Raw genomic sequence first — 23264 nt, forward strand, 5'->3', positions numbered from 1 at the left:
AAAAAAAAGATGAGAAAAGGAGCCTAGTATAAAAAGGTCAGAAAAAATAAAGTAACTTTTTTCACTAATGCAGTAGTTATTATAGAGCTCAGACGAGCATTTTCTCCTTTAATATTTATATACTTTCCTCCACTTTCAATTAAATGCATGGCTGAAATCTAGTGAGTAATCTTTTATTTCTGTAAATGTGTTTACAGATGTTACTGAATTATATAGAAAGTTTTTAATAAGTTAAAAATACATAAAAGACCTGAGATAAAAAAAAAATAGGATCACTGTAAATACTACTTACGAGTTGTAGCATACTTGTAAATTCACATGTAGGTACTCTGGTTGTTACAATCTATCACCTGTAACCCAGGTTTATAAAGATCAGTATTCTGTTTGTGTATTCTACAAGTGGTACACTGATGCACCACTATATGAGACCTGAAAGTTTTCCTCGTATCTACAGAGTATTTGCTCTCATGCCTCCCCCTCACTGATCACAATTTTGTACGTGGATCAGAGCAAGTGCCACTCAGTGACATGACTGAAGCATAATGAGCAACAGGCAAGGACAGGCACAAGTCAAACTTACACACTGACGGCACATTTCAGAGAACAGAAGGCCTTTCTTATTCTTTGGAAGTCCTTGTATATATGCTAACCACAGGTACAGTCAGTTACCATTTTCATTTGTAAGCTCGCAGATCATCTTGGAGTTCCTCACACAATTACCAATGGTAGCATCACACTCAAAAACCACATAATCTCCTGATTCCTCAGAGACACTGTAGCATTCAGTAAAAGTGATGACGGAACTCTACACGACAGCAAGGTTAAAACGTCAAGCCCACACCAAGTTGTTGATTTTTTTGTTTCTTTCTTACTACTGTGAGATGCCTCACTTAAGAAGTGTGCTTGCAGGCCCTGATACAGTCTTCTCAGAAACAGCTAGATACAGATCTTCCAATAGTAAGAATCAACAAAAAAAGAAACTTAGAAAGGGATTGTTCATGGACTCTTTGTTGTCAGTGAAATATGGAGAAAGCATAATATGCAAGCACACATTTCAAGATTGTGCTGGTATGAACACTGCTGAGAGGACATAAAGGATGTGAAGAAGAATCTTAATTCCACCATTTGTCTGCTGCTCACTATATATCTATGCATTTGTTGATATGCATAGGTGTATTATTCAAAGGTGGGAATATTAAAGGCTGCAGTTGTTCATTTTTAACTAGGGTACATGTTCCCACATAAGCAAAATATTTCTACAATCACATGGCAGCATTATATATTAAAAACATCTAAAACAATAATTATACAAAACTGCATTAATGGGATCCAACAAAATATCAGAACAACTTTACACGAAAAGGCTTTATGTCAGATTGCACTGGTAGCATAAGAGAAAATTGATGCTGTACTAAACCATATAACAAAGAACAAATTTGATGTGACAGTGTCTGAGAAGAATGTTAATAAGAGAGAAATCAAAATCATATAAAAAGAGAATGGGAAAGCCAAGCAGAAAAGCCAAAGCAAATTTTCCAGGAAAGGTTAGTTATGTGATAACAAAAGAGAGATCAAATGATAAATTATGAAAGAATTGTTTCCTACACATGAGAGAATAAGAGAAGTATGGGCAACTGAAACAAGTCTGCAAAACCGAGACGGTTTTGCTTGCTTAAGCCCATCAAGCTAAGGCTTTTTTTTTTTTTTAAATTACTGATATACTGCTTTTATGCTTAGCCATAACAATAGCCAATATTCAGCATAATCACACTACACACAAGAAGCCTCAAGTGGGAACTAATGCACAGACTTAACTACTAGCAGAAGCATATACTGACAGGTTAACAATTGGAGGTACAAACCAAGCATAAAAGTGACAAAGCTGAAGGCTCTTCTTAGAAAAGACTTCATTCTCAGTGCTTCACTAAACTACGGTGGCAACTTGGAAAGGTAGTCTGGAAACAGCGAAGATGTTTCCAGACTACCTTTCTTCTAAACCAAGTTAAAAAAAAAAAAAAAAATACACAAAACCCTGAAGGGCCATCTAAAGCAACTATGGCATTTAAAGAAAACCAGAGAGAATCATGCCACTACCTGAAGGCAGATGATGGCAAGCCATCACATGCTGAGATCCACACACACCTACACTCTGTCTGAAGACACTTCATCCATGACAGTAGAGCAAGGGCTAAATAAAGATTCTCCTGCTCCACAGGAATCCAGTTAAGTTCTTAGGCAACTACTTGTGCTCACTGCCTGACCAAGGGAGGACAATAGAAGACCAAGACAGAGGCCACAGCAGCTGCACCTGATTCACATAACTCCAAGGAGACCATTCAAAGCCATTCTCAGAAAAGCACAGAAGTAATTTTGTGTTACAGGACTACTTCCATACTAACCAAGTTCAAACACCAAACCTGTGAAAAGTCCAACAGTGATTTCATTAAATCATAATTATCATATTATTTAGCACATCTAAAAAACAGCAGTCTTTTTCTTGAATAGCTCGCATCTGAAGAGCAGAGCAACAGGTAGACAAAGACTACAGTGAATAGGAAAAAAATGGAGTTTTGAGTTTATGTCAGTTAGATCCACTGCAAGCAGCAAAGCAGGAGCATGCTTTGTAAAGTTCCTAAACAGATGTGGGTTCTGCGTCCTTTGCACTCTCTGGATATGTTTCATCCATATTTCAAAATATTTTGAGAGGGAGAGAGGTTATCAATATTGTTTTTGCAAAGATTCCTTAAATACAAAAGCCCAAAAAAGCCACATTAGCTTTGTTACTGCTTTAGCAACAAGACGACGTAATCACTCAAGCGACAGCAGAAATTACGTGAACAGAGTAGATCAGAAAGACTAAATGAAACATAGCAAATAATAAATTATTTCTCATACAATAAAGAGGTAACGATCCCTGGATATGCAAAACATCCTTCCTCACTTATCACTCTTTCTTATTAGTTATGGTACTTACTAAAAATGTTACTCTTTTTGTGTAAAGAGTAGATTATGTTGGCCACTGCAGTGCTATGAAATGTTCAACATACAATCAAGTATGGTAAGGTTTTAACTAAAGAACCATGAAAAAAAAAAAAATTGGTTCTATCTAATGACATCTAATAGCACAATGAAAGATAAATACAACTTAAGTTCCACTTGGAACCTCAGTTTAAATAAAAACAAGATAAAGCCTAAATATTCAATGCATCTAGTAAACCTACATATACCAGAATAACTTTGCTAATTAAAGTAAGAAAAGAAATAAAAACAAGTTGCTAAGAAGCACAAGAAGTGCTTTGCTGTCATTTTCATATATAATTGAAATATCAAAAAGTAGAATACTCAGAGACCATAAATGATACATGATGGAAGCCAGTGAAGAAAGAAAAAGGAAGCAACCCAAATCAGGCATCAGCTCTACAGAATTTTCAACACAGGGCAGAGAATTACATGAATTGCCAATTCTTGTTAGTTCTGTATTTCTAAAGTTGTTCCACATGACACTGGCATCCCAGAATTTAGAAAATACTAATTCAATTTAAAAAACACCACTCAGACTAGCGTCTCATCCACTTCAAGCACAATATGGACAGATACTGCTGGTAAACGAAGGCACTGTCTGACTCTAGAGACTGACACAAAACATAAGCAGCTTCCCAGTTAGGGAATAAGTTGGGTAATAGAAGAGGGAAAGCTGAATGCAGATGAGCCAGCTGGCAAAATGGCATCCTGGGAAGGTTAACACAGTGAAGTCTATGAATAGGACCTCTAACTTCCAACAGGTTTACTGTCGATATAGGCAGTGATGTTGTAACACAAAGCAGGGCTTTATCCATCTTTTTAAAGAGAAACAGAATTTTGTGGAACAAAACCAAAGACATCTCTACTACTGCTGAACTACATCAATTAGCCCCTGATGTTCCATGGTCCTACTCCTAGCAGCATAGCAATACAAACTGTTACAACAGTTGAACAGACAAAACTGATCTAATTTCTATTCCATATATAAATGAGACTAATGTCTGATTCAATTAAATCAGCAAATGACACCAATTTTATGTACATGCAACATGCATTTATTTTGAGCACAGACAACTTTGGTACCACTCTTGGAATTTTAATTTCAGTGAACGTTAAAAAGTTGTAACACTGAAAAATACTTTTAAATGAAACCCCTTTGTAAGCAAATGTACAGCAAAATAACAGGAGCCAGCACAGAAGATTCAGGAGGAATCTCTAAAAGCTGGTTGTATGATGGTTCATATAAAGGACACAAGATGCCATCTGTTATCTCATGAAGAATTTAACCTGCATCAGTTTTTGGACAATTCACCATAGATGTAAAATCATACTTCAAACATCTCTTCAGTTCTTGGACGTGTACTAGAGAAAAACTGAATCCTTTCTTACTCAATTTTCAAAACTGCAGAAACTCATTCACCAAAAGCTCAATGACAAAATCAGTAATTTGCATATCCAGATCAGTAAGTTGTATAAAATGTATTTCCTGTCAGCAAAATGTTAGACGATGTAGGCTATATTAGCTTAACAATATAAAGGCTGTAAACATCTTGTAGCTCCACTACATGATTCAGATTCAGCCCCTATTATTCTTCGCACCTTAAATAAAACTTAGGTAGCTCAAAAGCTTTTGAAAAATATACCTTGTCATTAAGTAATTACTCAAACTCTCTAATATATGTGTCTCATGACATAGCCCTAGGAGTACACTGATGCTCATTATCTGTCGCTCGTTTTGCGTTAGCTAAGAATTTATTGCCAGATTCACAAAGAGATTAAGGTAACTTTCTCAATAAAAGATAATACCGAAGAACAGCTACCCCTAGTGATCACTGATATGGGAGATGAAGTTCAAAGCTTATCACTGCTAAAAGATACTTCTCATTTTTCTCAACAAGATTACAGACAAACACAAAATGCCAAGGCATTATTTTTATTTATTGAGGTGTTGCAAAGGCAACACTCAGTGCATACACACATATTTGCAAAATCTCTGAAAGCAATTTTACCAGAAACATCTTTCCGAATAGGCCTGAGTCACATCGTTACACCCAGGTCAAAACTCTAGCTTTGAAACACTAACCTACCCCCACCTAGGGACCTGAATCCCAATTTAAGTATCTCTGATCTGACCTCCTGAAACACAGAACAGCAAACAAATCCTTCTCTGTGTTTTTGTGCAATATAAATCCACTTTTATGGGCTAACAAGTAAAGATCAGTCTCTTTTAATTACCCTAATCACTAAGCAAAGACCCTGTTATGAAGAGGGTCACGCATGGGCAGGATATCAGTGTCAGAGAGCAAAATGAAGATCACAGACTGAAGAAAGTAGCTCTTGGTGCAGGGGAAAGGAAATTTAAAGCATGCAAACTGCAGTAATAAGAGAAAAGGGAGGAAGAAATAAAAATCTCAAAAACAACATGAAAATAAATTACAAGCACCAATATTTTCCATAAGGCAGAAGACAGCCCCTCTACAGCCCTTACTTGGAACACTGCAACTTGCTTTAAGCTTTGTTCACCTTCTATATAGGTATCAAATCCTTTTCTGAATTACATTTGCTTCAGGACAGTCCTGCTTGGACATCTTCCCTACTGCTTCTACACATGCTCTGACTTCAGTTCCTTTTTCTCCCCCTCATGAAAGCCAAAGATTCTGTATTGATTTCCTCCAAGTTTTCTCTGACTGATAGTCTGCAGCTTTTACTGCCTATCTACATTTTGCCCTATTCATTCATGGGTTTACAGAACTTCCATGTGGTAACTTCTATGCAGGACCCTTAGGTAATTCAAATCTTGTCTTTTCTTGCACATATTTCACAGCATTTCTATAAGACACAGAAAAGCTACAAGAGAGGGGGATAAAGAGAACATGCACATATCAGTGTTTTGTTCAATTTAACTCCCCCATGATTTAAGTGTCGTCACCCTATGATTTCTCTGAACTCTACAGTGAAATAAGTCAATACAAAAAGAACAAGTTAGACCACAGATGCGTGCTTTTCCCCCAGTGCTCATTTAAAAAAGAAAAAAAAATAACAGCTGAAAACAATAAAAAGCTCATAGCATAGCATAATGGCTACAAAGTAAATAAACAGCCTGAACCAGAATTAGCAACACTTAATCTATTAACACTTTCATTATATGATAAAATCCACTCAGATTATCCAAAATAGGGGAGAAAGACATTTGAGAGCCTAAGTAGAGAAAAAAAATCAATTGTACAGATTATATTTAAATTAGTCACAGGTAATATGGCAGGAGAAGGGTGGGGAGGGGGGGAGGAACAGGTCATTACATCATTTTAGAGCATGCATCTTCTGACCTGAGCATTACATCTAGATGAGCACACCATTTATCTATTTAGATCTCCTTAGAGAAGGGCCGTAAGGGGTCAGAGCACAGAATTCAGTGCACAGAACCAGCCAGAGGCCTCCATGCCTTTCACACATTTAACCTGCAGCCTGGACAATCTGTGAGTGACAGGAATTTATCATACAGTCTTAAGTTCAGACTGAACTGAGAAATTACAGACAAAAAAAGATAAAAACGTTTCCTTTAAAGTAACAACTTCCACTATTTTTTGTTAGATTTTAACACTATTTCCTTTCTAAAAGGATACAGAGATAACTAAAGTGCACTGCGCTGTTCCAAAGCAAGGGAGAACATTTCCAACTTTATCATTTGACCAACAAAGAAAATAAAAAATCCACGTATGCTCTGTGATATCTCTTCAGCAGTAAGTATTAACAGGGAGTATTTTAAGATATAAAAAACAACAATATGTAGATGCAGGTAGGCTCTTAGAAATTCACTCTGGGCACTAAGCAGATGAAACTGGGGAATATGAATACTAGTGTCAGGAAAATGCTTCTACCAGGAAATGAAAAAGGTCAGATACTATCTGGGGGGGGGAGGGGGAATTATTTACAGTTGAAATGCAACGCACAATTTAAAGATGATTTGGCACACACAAGATAAAGATAAGCTGGCACGCACAAACACAGAAAAACTATGCTGAAACACAGCAAGATTTTAAAGAGTGGACAGGATTGGCCTCACCAGTGTGTTCCCACAAGTCACACACCTGAGTTACGTGCATATCCGGACAGAGACCAGCTCTGAAAGGATCACCTTATGTATGAGTGAAATTACCATCCTGCTTCAGTCTACAGGACCACGGCCCTTTATTTCCAAAGATCCAGAGATACTGTGACAAGAAAATTTGAATGATTACTATTATAAAGCCTAACAAACAAACTGTATTTCCATTTTATGTAACTAACTGCCACTACTGTATTAAGACAGTATCCATTATTTCAATAGCCATGTTATCTTCCTGTTTTTCTAATACTTGTCTCTGTATAGCGTAAATACTGCAAAGCCTTCTTATTTGTCTGGACGCAACCACATACACTGCAGCTCCAGCCTGCCTGAAAAATAAAATGTAATGAAGGTAGTAATAATTAACAGTAATGGAGTACTGGCAAACTGTTCTTGTCAGCTTTTATTGTGTAGTAGCTAATGTTGCAAGATTTTCATGAAATGTATGTCTTCAGACTAATGTAAAATATGGGTTGTAATACTTATCTGAAAGCAATGAAGACTAGGTAAGAAAATGGTACATCGACAATTTTGCTGTATCCTTGAAAGTAATTTCTTAACTGATATACCAAACACCTTATAACAACTCACTGTCATGAATAAGACTGTACTCTAAGCACTAGGTTTACTCAGACGTATTTATGTTTCAACATTACAGCTGTGGTAGTTCTTTATAGCTACATATTAAAATGTTTTCACAGGACACTTTACAAGTGTTTTTATGCTAACTGGTAGGAAAAAGCATTTATATAGCCAAGTTTTACTCAGCAGACTCTTTTAGATCCTTGAACACTGGGCAATAACAGACTTTAGCAGACAGGCTGCAACAATTTAAAAAAAATAAACAACAATAATTTCCTATGACAGTAGATGAAGTTGTGATACAACTATAAACACATTAATAAATTTGGTCTCAACATTTTGCCAATGCAGGAGTCTCTAAGGGCCTGAGAAGATAGGGATTTGATTTGAAAACACTGCCTAGGCACTTAAATTGTGATGCAGTTCTTCTTCCACTGCAGATTTAGCTTGCCTGTGCCTTACATCTGTGTTTAACAACAAAGAGTCTCACCAGGACTCTCAAATAAACATCACTATTACATCGATGCTATGTGGCCCTAGTTCTATGAAACATTTTGTAACAACAGGGAGAGCAGCATCAGCACTGAGGCAGCTGTTACTGTGGTTGCACACCATAGCCAGCAGACAGGCTAACACCTTTACTCAAAAAGTCATACAGGGTTTTGGAGATCTATTAATATTTTCTATTATGTCTTTTACCAGTGCTTCATAAGAAAGACCTCTGATGACTGCTGTAAGCGTAGGACAAAGAGTGATGAACTCGTACTCCTTGAGCATTCTCACAACGCTTCAATGATTTCTGGCTCATCTAACTCTGTTGAGGCCTCTTGGACCCGATCTATGTGAAAGAGGGTTCTCTTCATATAATTCTTGCAACTTATTCCACACGCTCTTCGTTAAAGTCTCTGTGACATTATTTTGTTTGCATTTGCATTTACACAATCCGACACTTTAGCTTCCTATCGCCATTTTATAAGTCTTCTCTGGTAGGTCTGGATGTTTCTTCTGGGCCTCGAATATGTTAAGTTCAAACAGTCTCATTTTGAAAATTTCATTCTTAATTGCTCTTTTTAGTTTCTTTCTCGTTTCTACTTTATTACCTTTGTTCCAAATCAAGCACAAGCATATAATGTTTTTACTTTTGTTGCTCCTGCAAATCTTTTCAACAGATGTAGATTTAAAACGAGTTCTTACAAGGGAACGTTTTCAACTAAGTTTAGTATGCCCTTCAGGAGCAATCGAGGGCTTCCTCTTGTTTTACACCTAAAAATAGCTGGGAGAAGGACAAACAAAAAAGCTGAACAGTCAACCAAAGAGATGCGGACAGATATTCAGGAAATACACCAGCTGGCTCCTGTTCTCCATAAGCATTCTCAGTACTCAGTCATACTGCAGTGCTTCTACAAAGATCTGCTAAGTTCACAGTGTTAAAGGAAGCCACTGAATTTCAAAGGGTTGCTTGCGTAGGGTGTGAAGGAGTAATTCAATTTCTGCTCCCACTCATTTATCATTTGGCACATCTGTTGTACCTCACAGTCAGAGTCTCAGCCGGTACAATATTCTGTAGCACATGCTATCCTTGCAAGGTAGATTTTGACCCATTCCTCCATAGTTACAAAGATAATCACAGAGCTGTTAGATTAAAGTCTTAACCAAAGCCAATTTAAGTCAAATTTCAAGAACCAAGTCATACAGAAGTCAGATGTTTCTGTAAATTTGTAAAAACCCATGTGGGCACTCAACCTTTGACTCCTGTGGTCATTTGTTAGCTATAAAGATGGATTCATATTTTCTCTTTAATATAAATGCTTCACAATTAAATTCCCTGAAGCATAAAGAGCTGACCACTTAACAACGTATCTGCTTAATGAGATTAGTTTAATTGTGCAGGTAAAACTGAATATGCAGGTCTTTACTATCACTGACCCTTCACTGCTTTCCTATGTTCCCATTAGAACATGCAGTGGTCATAAAAACAAGTGAAAGGACACCTTATTTAGTCCTTTGGTCAATACTTTCAATCAGCATCAGCATTCAGAAAACAACTCTGAAGTCTGTGACAGTGTCCTACCAGGGATAAGAAACAAATTTTGACACAGGCAGCAAAAGCTATCATGGTTATTATGATAGTCACAATTTCTATACAAAATCTAACTATGGCTACTGCTCTTCCTGCATTTCTTCTCCCACAATGTTAATATATATATATGTAAGTCACTTCACCCACTTCCATCTTTGCTTCTTTCTTCAATGCATCATGATTTAACTTAAACTTTTTAAAATGAGAATTTAAACAGGTAGATAATTACAACAAAAGAAGGAAGTTGTACAATAATTTTTGGGTTTTTTTTTTAAACTTCAGAACACAGTGGCATGTAACCTTGATGAACTTAAGAAATTAAAGAAGAAAAAAAGTATTCTGAATAATTAACTGAAACATAAATCAGCCTAGATAATATAAAACAACAGCTTGACTAGATTATAACTGTTTTTCACTATAGCTCTAATTATGAATTTTATTCATCTTTTTCACTGAAGCATTGTGAAAATAGGCCTTTAAAATGAGCCTATTCTTTAAGAGAGTGGAACAAATTCAGTAAAATCAATTTCCACAAAAATCAAGAAGTCCCACTGCCCACATTAACCACACGTACACAATGCTTTGCTGAATCGGAACGAACCGCTGCATGTCTTCACTTTTTTTTTCTTACAGTAAAATTGACCTATTTATATGACCATAGGTGAGGAAGCTTTGCCCCATACATTTTTCATTAACATAAATATGTGATTTAAAAAAATCATTAGTATGCTTTTAAAAAAAAAATTAAAAACAAGAAAAGAAAACCAGCCAACTCAAATCACAGACAATCCACAGAAGGAATTCAGAACTTAAATTATGTGTAAGTACCTTGCATTTTCTAAAGCAATTGCTAATCTAATTTAAAGATTCCAGTGATTTTTTTTAAGAGTATTTTTCCCTAAAAGATATTTTACAAGGCAAAAAGCCAAAAACCCAAACACTTTGATGTTCTGAAGCAATTCTATGAACTGTCCTGTTCTGAAAAGGCAACTCCTCACAAGGAGAAACAATTTAAGGATGTTAAGTGCCATGTTATTGCTCAAAGAGAAGTCTCTCTTTCATATACATAAGCTTGTCCAGAGATAACAAAAAAAAAAAAAATAGATACAAGCTGCTATGTAACAGTCCCAGCTGTAATACATAAGCAAACTGAAAAAGCAAAGGCAGCCTGGTCTAATAGAAAGGCAGACAACTTTACCTATGAAGTTTACAATTAAAACAGTTAAATTAGCCGTACAAACCATCTCCGAAATATTAGAGGGAGACACACCTTTAACACTGTTGTTTAAACCCACTACAGTTAAAGTCTATGTAAAAATTAAAGTCACATTCCTCCTTCCTCCTATTCTCTCATGGCCTCCAGAGCAAATATTCAGCTTAAGCAAAGTCCTAGTAAGGAGATACTCAGCAACATGAAATCTATAGCAGCTCATCTTCAACCACATCTTTTGATGCTTATAAGCTCAGAAGTGAGAAAACTTCAGGCACCTGTCATAAGCCACAGCTAATAAGCAGAATTCCAAACGTGGTGAACCAAGAAGAGAAGCTACCATCCCATGCCTCACAAACTGCATAAGGGACTCTCCAGAGGAACAAGTACTTGCAGCTCTGTCACAGATACTGCTACAATGCTTTATTTTACTCATTCTGCACAATAACCAGATCTAGTGCAAAAAGATCTTCTGTGGCTTGAGGGAAACATGTTGACTCAACACTGGTTATACATATAATTAGTCTAATGCAGTATATTATTTATACAGTGCTAAGTACCGCTACAGAAGAGGAAGAACTGTAATATAATAGCAATAATTAGCTCTTACACTGAGTATTCCTGTTTTCAGATGAGAAAATTGAGTTATGAAAGAGGGAAGTTACTTGACCATCACCATCTTCAGACCAGCACCAGTTGTTAGTGTAAATAACCCCCCAACAGAAAATAGAACACAATCAGATCTTCAGTGTTAAATAAAAGTTTGCCATTATCCAACCAACAATTTTAACAAACTGAAGAGGCACACACACAAAACTCAATAGACAGCGTCAATTTAACAAAAACAAAATCATTTTGCTTCAAACTACCCAAATCTCTCAATCTCCATACATCCACAATTATCCAGCCAAGTCTGACTCTTAGAACAATTATTCCCACTTCATAAAAGCAGAAGAATCCACCTTTTGCCAGCCTGACTTGCTAAAGTAAAGGGAAAACATCTTCCATGAGCTCAAGAGACATAAGCAAGAAGCGAATTCCAATCTCAAATAATTATAGATATCTCTCTTAATAGCTTATGGATACCAGACAACCAAAATGTAAACTGCACAACCGTGGGAGGAATGAATTCACTATTGGAAAACATAGTATTTTGCAAGTCACACAAACCAGAAAAATTAAAACATATTTATTCAGCTTAACCCGTGCCTTACTTTGTGTGGCACTAGAAGAATGAGTAATTGTTCCATTCCTTGTTCTAACAAGCACCCACAAATCAGATATATTTTCCTGAGCTGACCCCTATAAATTCCAGAAATGTATTTTGCAAATGTTGTAGTGCTGGGGCTATAAAAAGAACCAGAGCTGGCTGGAGTTTTGCTGCACATCACAAACCAAGTCACAAATTAAACATTATAGCTAAAGCTTAAATTTATCCCATCCAAGATAGATGGGTCCCTGCAAGTTGTTTCAATGTCTTCAGAATGTTGTATATCACATAACTTTATGAGCAGTGCCATCCCTTTCCCTCCTGCTCATCATTAAACTAGTAGTGGGAGGAAAAAAAGAAAAAAAAAAAATCACTCTTCACTATTTTGTTCCATGATTTTGGCGATGGATAAATCTTATTTAATATATCTAAAATGACAGTTCTTTCTTTAGATATGAAACTATAGTCCATAGGCAGGTCAGAGCACCATAAGCTATCATTTACAATCTGTGTTTTTCTCAGGTTAGGAATTAAGTCTCAGAATGAAATTAATTCACCTTACACATTCAGTCTTTAGCATTGGAATAGAGATAATAAACAATGATGTCAGTAAACAAAAGCAAGCACCATCCTTCCAAGTGCTGTTGATATACCCTTTTTCAATAAGCTCAATAAACGCAGCTGCGTATTTTAAAGTTTCGGCTTTCCTCTCAATTTCTCTGAAGGCACAATTTAGCCCCATAATCTCTTTCTCATTCTCAAGTACTGCCTTCCTAGCACTTTCAAAGAGCTGTGGACAATCCCCATTGTGAAACTCATCCCATGGAAGCCCAAAATATGAGAATGGAAGAGCCAGTAACATACAGCCCAGCTCTTGACCTACCGCAACAGTAATCTATTCAGATTATGATCAGTTCTGTACATGAACTAATACAAATCCTTCAGAGAGTAGTTATGCTTTAGGCTGGTGCACTAACTGCTGATAAAAACTCCAGACTAAAATCCAGTCAGCTTTATCAAGTTTGCAGAGTGTACCTGCAGTTGTGAGATGTTTGTTATTATCCAACCATTAGTTAATAACTCAGCAGGAGTAACACAGTGCCTCATATAATAAGAAAGGCAGAGTATTGATGCTATTTATGCTTTGCCTTTGTGGTTCTGAGACGGACGTTTGAAATTCTATTTATTGCCATTACTTGCTAATAACAGAAAAGTATCTCTGGACCAGATTTCAACTGGCTTCAACAATGGAAAGAAAAAAAGAAAGAAAAAATCTCAGAAACCTAGAATCAATTCCTTAAGAAGCAATAGCTATACAAAAAAAAATATAAACACAGGCAACTTCCAACCTTTTAGACTGCCAGGAAATAGAGAGTCTAATTTAGTACTGATATACATCTAATGGGAATTTACTCGTGTAAATGTCAAATAGATTTGCTTAAGGGAAGCTATTGTAAGGCATGAGAAATATTTTCTTTACTTGCAACATCCCATGAGATGTTTTGTTTTTTAAAAGAAATAATCCTTTTTAAGGTCTTTCTATTGTTTCTACCAAACGAACTTAACATTACAATTCTGTAATACTTCACTATGATACAGTACCTTTATTACATCCAAATTTCCTTTAATTTACTTAGCCTTTAGGCTACAAATCTTATAGTGCTAAAAGGTGGTTATTTATTTCTTATGTTTGTACTGTTTCCAACCTGATATTCATTTTCCTCCACAGAGTATTTTGACTAGCTTCATACTCATTCCAACTTAGATGAAGGAAAAAAAAAAGTTTTCATCATTTTGCACTTGGCCACTACAAAACTTAAATTTGTTTTCCAGCTGACTGGTGCACTCATAGATCACTTCTCTTTGATTGTCTTACAAGCTGCACAGGAAGTAAAATAAAAGTGGAATAAACGCTGCCTAGGTATCTAGTGCCACATTTGAAACCACAAACTCATATCTCTAGAAGAACATACCTCGTTTAGGACAGTCTCAACTCATATCTACTTGCCATCTCATTTACGAGATCTCAGAATTTACTGTTCTCATCCCGTTTACAAAGCATAGCATTTCAAAATCACTTGTGGGGAGGACAGTAGTATCCGCAAGGGAATGCAAGCATTTGATTTTAAAGGTTAGATATCTTCCAAATTCTATTCCAGCCTTCAATATTTTGATGGAGTTCACTGATCTTTAATGGTATAAATTAACATTAAATTTAAAAGCACTTATCTGTTTTCTAGTTGTCGTTGTTAATATTTGAAAGATTGCAGTGTATCTTCATGTTTGTTACTTTAAATTTTAAGTCATCTGCTTTCAATATCTGGGCCTATTGATTCATCAACGCTTGGAAAGGCACCAACAAGATAACTTTCATGCTGCAATACAGAATAACCCCATCACGTTTCTCACTCCCTTGAAATCACCCGGCTTTTGGTATCTGCGTATCGATATCTGTGCCTGAATGAGTAATGTGCCAGTGGAGATTTGAAACAGCACAAGGAACGGAATTGAACTCAGCTTAAATCTGGCACTTACATTTGGTCAGATAAATCCCTGTAGACTGCACAGACTACTCATTCAGCCCCCTAACACTGCGACGGGAGCCTCAACAGCTAAGTCAGCCACACAGCACTACACTGGAGATGCTGAAAATAAAACAGGATGAGTTCCATTTTCAGCATCCAAAATAAACAAATAAACCCACACCAAAACTACAGGTATCTATTTTTAAATGATTTTGCAGATGTCATTATAAAAATTTATGTCACTAAGTAGCTGTACCACAGTTTTCAGTATTTTCCATACTTCACTTTCACAAAGGAACACCCAAGGAACCCTTGGTCAAGCACATGTAGTCTGCCTTTGCTGGGAAGGCATTTTAAACACCTGAACATATTCAGCAATCAGCAAACCTGGGTGAGCAACCACACATAGAAGGAAGGAAGAGGATTTCAAACATATTTCTCTCAGAGTTTCTTTATTGCAAATATCTTTAAAGAAAAAAAAAAAACCGGGATTTCCTCCTTGGAGCATTTTCAAAAAACAACTATCATCCTACAGAAACGGTACTGGAAAAAATCTCAGTTTTCCATATCCAAAAATCATACCGGTAGGTCTCCTTTTCAGTAGCTCAAACCACACGCTTAGATTTCAGTACACCGTAAGGACCGAGCGCCCCGCTGGCCGCGCTCACACGAAGCAGCGCCACGCCAGCAGCCCAGCCCAGCCCCGCCAGCAGCCGCACCGCGCGGCGCAGGAGAGCCGCCTCCTCCCTTCACGTGCCTTACCTCAGCCTAATTTAGTTCGGCAAAGCAAAACAGGTTTTTGTCTCAAAAAGCAAAAAGTTCTCTATTCCGACCATAAAAGTTACGGGGAAGAAAAAAAAAAAAAGAAAGAAAAAAAAAAAAAGAAAAAAAAAAAAGAAAAAAAAAAAAGAAAGAAAAAAAAAAAAGAAAGAAAAAAAAACCCCACTTTTTCTGTAATTTTAGTCAAAGTAGTCTTACCCTGCAGCACCTTCTCTCTCCTAGGCGCCAGGAACACAAAACACCACCGGCTCCGAGTGGGACCCGCTGGTTCTAGAAGGTTCCGGGCGGTTCTGGCGCCCGCCCCCGAGCACAGCTGAAGCCTCTCAGCCACAGGTGTGAGCAACGCAGCTCGGGAGATGCTGCAGGTGCACGAGCAGGGACAGCCTCAGCCCTGCTGCCCCTGGCCGAAGCAGCCGGGTGGTAGAAAGCAGGCATCGATCAGATAAAAAACGATGCACAGAGGCTGATAGTTCGCGTACCTCTTAAATTCTGCTCTAAGAACTAGTTTTACTAAGTCTGTTTGCTTTAAAGCTTCCCTGCCTCCCCTGATTGGCACAGGGCTCTGTGTGCCAGTCCAGCCCTGAGCTGGAAATGGCAGTGGAATGCAGATATTGCACAGAAATGGGAATCTAACAATATTTATTTTGCAAATCCTCACAGGTTTTCATTGTAGTAACTGCAAAAATACTGACGGCGAGGGGTGGTATAATTCAATTCAAATAACTAATTTAATATTCACTTTTGCTGGTATAAACTGTTTATGCAAGGTGTTTATTTGTTGTCATGGCCAAATCCTTAGCAATATATCTTTAAGTATTGTCTACAGCCACAACCACAATTAGTGTAGCTTAATGAGGGTAGAACAGCTGGCCCAGTTAGCCGTAACCTGAGCCAAAGGGATGAAAGACAGAAAAGTTGTGTTTGCGTACACACATGGTATCTTTATTCCAGTTGTTATTTTTTTCCCCACCAGACTACAAGAGCTTGAACGTTAATTAAAATAAAAAATGTGGGGTGAAAATGTGTGATGAATTGGCAAGCTAGTTAGTTACCCTACTCCTCAGAATCTCTGTGGCATTACATTCTCATTTTCAGAGATGATGTTCCTGTTTTAAAAGTGCTTATTGCCTGTGCAATGTTTGGTTTCTCAGCTGTTTCGGAATGAAGTCCCAGTGTAGCAAAAGATCCTGACTCCCCAAGCAATGGAGCAAACTTCCCAGGGTGCACACCCCAAACTGCATCTCTCAAAAGAGCTGTGGAAAAACAGAGGGGGTAAAAGCCTTTTCCTTGGAGCTGAACTGAGGGTGCTTGCCTGCTGTCAGAAAATTGCACTGGCCAATCATCAGCAGATACACTGTTGACTGTATCCAACAAAATACGACAGTGTATTTTCCCTAAAGACTTGAGTTAATTCATTCAAAGCCAGCAAAAAATAATGCATTTTTCTACACAATTAAGTTAATTTTGCTTATTATTCAGAGCAAGCGCCAGGTGTACTCTACAAGGCACTCATGTACAAGCCCTCAACTGAACAATCCAAAGGAGGGTGTACATATTTATGCAGAGGGACTATAAAAATGGGGAGAAGTATAACATGATAGTATGCACTGCCTTTGTTTTGTAATATATTTTACACTGATAGATTTCAAATAAATGAGCTACTGCTTCACCAGTCACAGGAATAAAACAAAATGTCACATTACAGAGAAATGCTATCTCAAAACAACAGCTGAATGCATAGTTTGGCTACAAATGTAACTGGCAGGCAATCCCAGCAGTATTGCCTATTCTGTCATTCCCCACAGGGAATCAATGCCTGATTACATTTAGCATGGCCTTTCTCTTTCTACCTTTATTTCATCTGCTATGAAATCATGATTCTTTGTTTTCATTCCATTCTCAAGCTTTCTTTGTCTATGAATTCCTCTGATTACTAATTCCCTGTTTGGTTTGCATATCTTTTAAAACCAGAGCCCATGCTGTAGGTCTTTTATGTAAGGATTTCCCCTACGCAAGAGAACCCACATCCTCCCATCACAGAGATTGTAGAAAAAATCTCACTGCACCTAGTCTGGGGCCATCCCACTGCCTTTCAGATAGTTGTACGTGAATAAAGACAAATTGTCTGTGGAGATGCCAACTGATCTCTCCAGGTTTGTAGATCTTGTTGTGTGACTTCAAGGAGAAACAAGCAGAAGTTTCTAGTCACTCGAGGCCTCTTTAAGGCATCTGATGAACTCTGTCCAATTGAAGTCATTCCAAAAGCATTGTTGTCATTTTTGTGTACCACAAAGGATCTCAGATATATTTCTACAGTGCTGTTAGAGTTGAGAAGTAGGACATCTGGCTTTAGAAGTGCTGTTCAACACTGTAATACTCTAAGTCTTTGGGATCTCAGCATACTAAACACTGAACACACATGCTCACTTAAAGCAAAAGCCTGTGCCTTGCATCAAAGAACTTCTTCAGCAGTGGAAGGAACATGCCAACCTCACAAAAGTACTTTTATGTTGCTGGATGGAGGTGTGTGATGCTTATTGTTCACTTCACTTCCTTTAGAAAGGTAATATAAAAAGATGCATAATATGAGAAAGAAGCACACTCCTGCAGGTTAAGTGTGCTCTCACATAAGTATTCTTACATTAGAGATTTACTGTAGCTAGCTGGTGTGCTAAGAACATACTGACATTGCTACCGTTAATGTACAAGGATTTCTTGTTTACTGAAAGCAAACCAATCCATCATAACAAATTCAATGCTGAATACCTTGAAAGGTAAATGGCTTTTGTGAGGTTCATGGAATGTCCTTGAGACTCGTTTATAAATCCTATGTTAATGCCAACTAGTATACTGAGCATTATGCTAATGTTTCTTACAAAAAAAAAAAAAAAAGAAAAAGAAAAAAATATTTTTGTTCTTATTCTACGATATATTCAACACCTTGCTAAATAAGACATGATCACAGAGGAGACAACATAATTTGATGTGAAATTCAAAATGTAGTGAGAGGAAAACCAGCTCATATTTAGGATGCATCATCTTGGCCCTTCTTAGAAGGACAAATAAAGCTAAAGAGGCTTTAAAGAATGAGAACACCTGAGTGTGATTTCCCATGTATTTCTATTGTATGCCCAACACCCTGTCCCATCAGTCAGTTCCTCCTCCCACTTTTCATTCACTGAACTCATGCAGTATGTGAGAAGCCTGCTGTTAAATATGTTCTGGTTAACCCATGCAACTATGCTGACCAGTTCACAGGCTAATGAACACCCTTTATATCAAATGAATCATAATTACTTCATATTCACTGGAAACTTTAATATGGACCTCTCTTCTCCAACCAACAACTGAATTTTTTTCAGATCTTCATCATAGTGACTTCAACACTCAGAGGCTGAAATCAGTTCAAAATTTATCGACGGGGGACATTAGATACCACAGTGGGTAGTGTAATCGCTTAAAACTTTATTTACCAATAATACCAAGCTGAATAGTCATATTTTATAAAAGCCCAAAGCTTTTTCCCAAGCTAGGAAAACACTTAAAATTATTTCCCAATTTTAAGTATGAAAAAATCCTATCAAATAAGCAGTAGCATAGCAGAGGTTTATGGAGTTCAGTAAAACTTTGCAGACCAAAAGGTATGACTGCCCTCACTGGTTGCAACTTTTCTCACTCATAAGTGAAACCAGCATTGAAAACCAATGGGACTGGCTTAATTTAAGCAGAAATTAATGAGTCCATGTCAGATCCTACTCTGATAACAGGCATTTTTCTTTGTTTTTAGAAGTAATTTCATATTCCTTACAATCAAAACAACATGTACAGTATTGTTTTAGCATTCATTTGAATCTACATATGTGTATTTTTCACTTCAAGCTAGAACGAAATTCTGGGATTGGGAGAAATTGTTTTTGAGAGGGATTTGTTACCCGTAAAATAAGGTTTTACATTGCTCAATACTAGCAGCCAGTGTTTTGTTAATGATATCGCCTGCTGCGTATGACAGCATCCGAACAGGAACAGTTAGGAGAAGAGTTCAGGACAGAAAAAAAATACTCACTGTTACTTTCTAAGTTACCTGCTCTTATCTCTTGGCAGTGTATCGCATAGGTGACTTCTTGAGCCAGAGGGTGGTATCTGCCTCTTGGTACAAATCTAGATCTGCAGCGAATAAAATGGTCCTTCTGCTAGCTATTAATAATTCATTGCTATCTATTCACTGAATCTCAAACAGAAACAATACTCTAAGACCTAGACAGCCAAATGCATACCCTGAACAGTTTATGTTCATGGGCTAACATTTGTTCACAAAATGTTTCAACATTTGTGAATAATATGTAAGTGAAGAGGAATGCCTAATCATGAACAATTCACAGCCAAAACAAATGCTACTATGCCAACATGTTTATTTTGTGACAGTGTTTAGCCAACTCTTTGGCCACACTCAGTAAGCTGTGCACTGTTGGTAGTCTCTCTTCACCCCTCCAGGACCCATCAGGGTACAATGGCAATGATCAAAGGATGGGGACTACAAATTTGCCTAAAGTCTCTTCCATTGTTCCAGTTCCTTCCTTTGTGTCACTATTCCCCCTGAAGGAGGCAAACATTAAGTGGCAAAACTAATAAAATAGGAGGCATTATTTTTGGAGCTCTCATTGTATATCTCTTGATATTACTATGTCTCAAGACTACTATCTGAAAGAAAAGCAGGCTGCTGGAAGAATTTCTCAAAGTAATGTCAATGCACAGTGTTTGTATGCCACTTAGCAATGGCACTCCACCTGCCGTATATAATCAACAGGAGGAGACCGCTGTTTCCCAGAGGCAATTCAGAAACATGATGGCCAAAAAGAACAGCTACTCAGAGATAGCCAGTAGAAAGTAACAAAAGCAGAATTCCATCTTATTTCCCTTCTCACTTCAGAGTTTAGATATATGTTTCAAGATATTGCAACTCAGACTGACAGTTTCAGCACATTCTTCACATTTTCAGAACTGTTCCATCAGACTTGAGTTGAAAAGCCAAAAAATTCAGTGACATGGAGCTATAACTCAGATCTCTCCTTCCTGAGTGCACACAGATTCATCCTCCTGCAGGCAGTCACTCACTCACCACTGCTTACAGATTCATTCTGCATGCATAAGGGAACTCTATGCATTGGAGATTGGACTCAGCAGGGCTCTATACTTTCTGTATTTATCTAGATCTCTGGTTTAACCACAGATTTCCATAAAGTCAACAGTTATCCGTCTTTTAAACATAGAGTACAACTCTTCCAAAAAGAGATGCTCTGTAAGCATTCATGTGGCTATTTTGTCAGGGTCCAGTCTGATAGGGAACAAATTTATTTTGGCTCAGTTATAGTTTTTGTGCTTTTTATGCTTCTACAGCATATTTCTGAAGTTTAATATCTCAACTTAAACTAACATAATCCTCTAATTCACATTTCAATTTTTGATTCTGGCATGACAATTCTGTAGAGTTGAAATACTTATCTTTTTATTTGGCTATCAAATGTAGTGCTAAACACTGAAGCTAATATTTTCACACTTTAAACACTGCAACTACAAGTTCACTTCTATAAAATACAAATTTCAATTGCTAGAGATGGCTCGTGCACCTATCATTTCATTTGCCCCCACTAAGGTGAGAATCAGGCAATCAAAAAATTATTGCTTTGTTAAAGTTTCAGACTACACAATGATAGAGTTTGATACTGTTTAAATATCTGTGAAAATGACTGACAAATGGAGACTTAAAATCTAGCACCCCAAGCCTGATCAAACTCTTCTACAATGCAAAGTACTGCAACTATTTCTACTAAAAACTAAAGTTGGTCCTGGGTGTGGAATAAGTATTTGAGAGCTACTCTGAGAAGGCTAAGCAAAGGATCGCAATTAATGCCCTCAGGCCCACTGAGGATTTAAGAAAAGAAACTCACTGAAGTGACACGGATTTCTAGGATCATCTGAGCTTATATTAAAGATTTTCTATAAAATACCAAGTTCTATTACTCTCGCTTTCAGTATAAATCTTACAGGTTAGTTATTTAATCAATGTTAATTAGACAGACCAGTAAAGTAAAATGCATTTCTATCAAATGCAGAAAAAAATATAACCAATTTAAATTCATTTACAGCTTATCTAAAGGCAAAGGCATATACCAAGTATTAATTTAACAGAGAAGTCTGCTAAACACAAATGGATATAGTTTTGCCTACACTGATATTTATCAGTTGTAGGAAGACTTGAGATTTCTATTTTTAAACCATGAAAGCAAATATCCTTCCCTCAATTAGCTCTTAAATACTTTGAAAATGAAGTGCACCTTCAGGGAAAGAGTATTTGTGCAGCCCCACAGACACACTGTGGATTAGAAGCTGTACCTCATCACTGATTTCAGTGTGTCACTTCAGCAGCAGCCACAGGCATGCCAGGGGTGATGGCTGCAAATTGCATTCAGGTCAATCAACCTTAAAAATTTCTTTAGCACTGGTGTCATTTGAAGCTATAATTTGCTATCATCAATACGTTAGTATGATTTATGGCATCATCTCTGAAAGAAAAATAAACTTCTTGATAGAGTGCCTTTTCTAAATTACCCTCACTTCAATATCAAAAATCAAACCATTTGGCTGTCATTAACTGTCACATTTGTGCAGATAAGGAATTTGTATTGTTAAAATCTAAAAGTTTTTAGAATGTAAAATATACATATATATATATATTAAAAACTCCTTTTATTGTTATCGGTTTCATATTTTTGCCATAATGTTAAGCTTCTTGCAATCTCAGGGAATACATGCAATCATGCAATCAAACATACGTTTTAAAATTCAGTGTAACATGAAAGTGCTAATACAATGAGTATAACAAATTAAGACTATTCTGTATGAGTTTTTACTAATTCTTTTTTCTTTAATTACGCTTTAGGTAAATCCAATTTGTGTACCTTTTATAATGGAAATACCTTTCTACAGTCCTGAGGAATTAATTACCATTTGCTGAACTAGCAAAACTCTGAGTAACACATTTCTAACCAAATACTTCTCATTATGTCAATTCAAGTAGCTTCTGCTGTTGGAGATAATTTGCTTGAGATCTGAGAGTTCCTCAGCACAAGCATCCAAGGAAACCACCTTCATACACAATAAGAAATGAACAAATGTTGTTTTTACAAGGTGTCATTCCCACTGCAACCAGACTGGCAAGCAAGGCTCTATCTTCCAGTAATTCCTTACTTCCTCAGGAAACAACTTTTTTGCCATAAAAATTCTATTCCAATTGAATAGAAGCTTCCCTTAAAGAAAGTGAGAGACCTTTTTCTACTGCAGCACAAACTGAATTTTAAAGATTGAGGCCTGAAGTTTCTCATATTCCATGCAGTGTTAAATATCTTCAACCTATGTTACTCTCCACCCAGACAATGCATATTGCTGAAGTCTATTTACTCTCTTCCTCTTGTTGTTATAGTTGATTGCTCAGTGCAGAAATATTTGCTATGCCGTCCTGGCTACCCAGCTATCTTTTAGCACAAACCTAACTAATAAAGAATCAAAAAATCATAATGTATGATGTTGGTTATGTGATACAGAGGGCCTTATGGAGACATGCATTCCCCACTCAGTAGAGTAGATGCCTTTTCAGAAGACATCATTAAGTAAAACAGAGAGGATGGAGAAAGAAATGGGACTTTCAGGATAACACTGATTTAAAAAAGTACCCTGCTTAATAGCACTTAATATTT

At 37.0% G+C, this 23264-nt stretch overlaps 1 protein-coding gene across 11 annotated transcripts in view; it reads right to left on the reverse strand.

The window, feature by feature from the left end:
• CTNNA3 (catenin alpha 3) overlaps positions 1–23264 on the reverse strand; it is a 447191-nt gene that overhangs the window by 178632 nt on the left and 245295 nt on the right. The window contains exons 1-2 of one of the 11 annotated variants that reach the window (XM_090144870.1): positions 15712–16185; positions 14744–14853 (exon numbers count right to left, since the gene is read on the reverse strand). The exons of 9 other annotated variants lie outside the window; for them this stretch is intronic. The gene's annotated coding sequence lies outside the window, so the exon portion shown is untranslated. Of the gene's footprint in view, positions 1–14743; positions 14854–15711; positions 16186–23264 lie in introns of those variants that run through there. One more of the 11 variants, XM_031602844.2, reaches the window with a different exon arrangement.

The sequence above is a fragment of the Phasianus colchicus genome, chromosome 8 (assembly GCF_987193195.1).
Source record: "Phasianus colchicus chromosome 8, bPhaCol1.hap1.1, whole genome shotgun sequence".
Classification (NCBI taxonomy): domain Eukaryota; kingdom Metazoa; phylum Chordata; class Aves; order Galliformes; family Phasianidae; genus Phasianus; species Phasianus colchicus.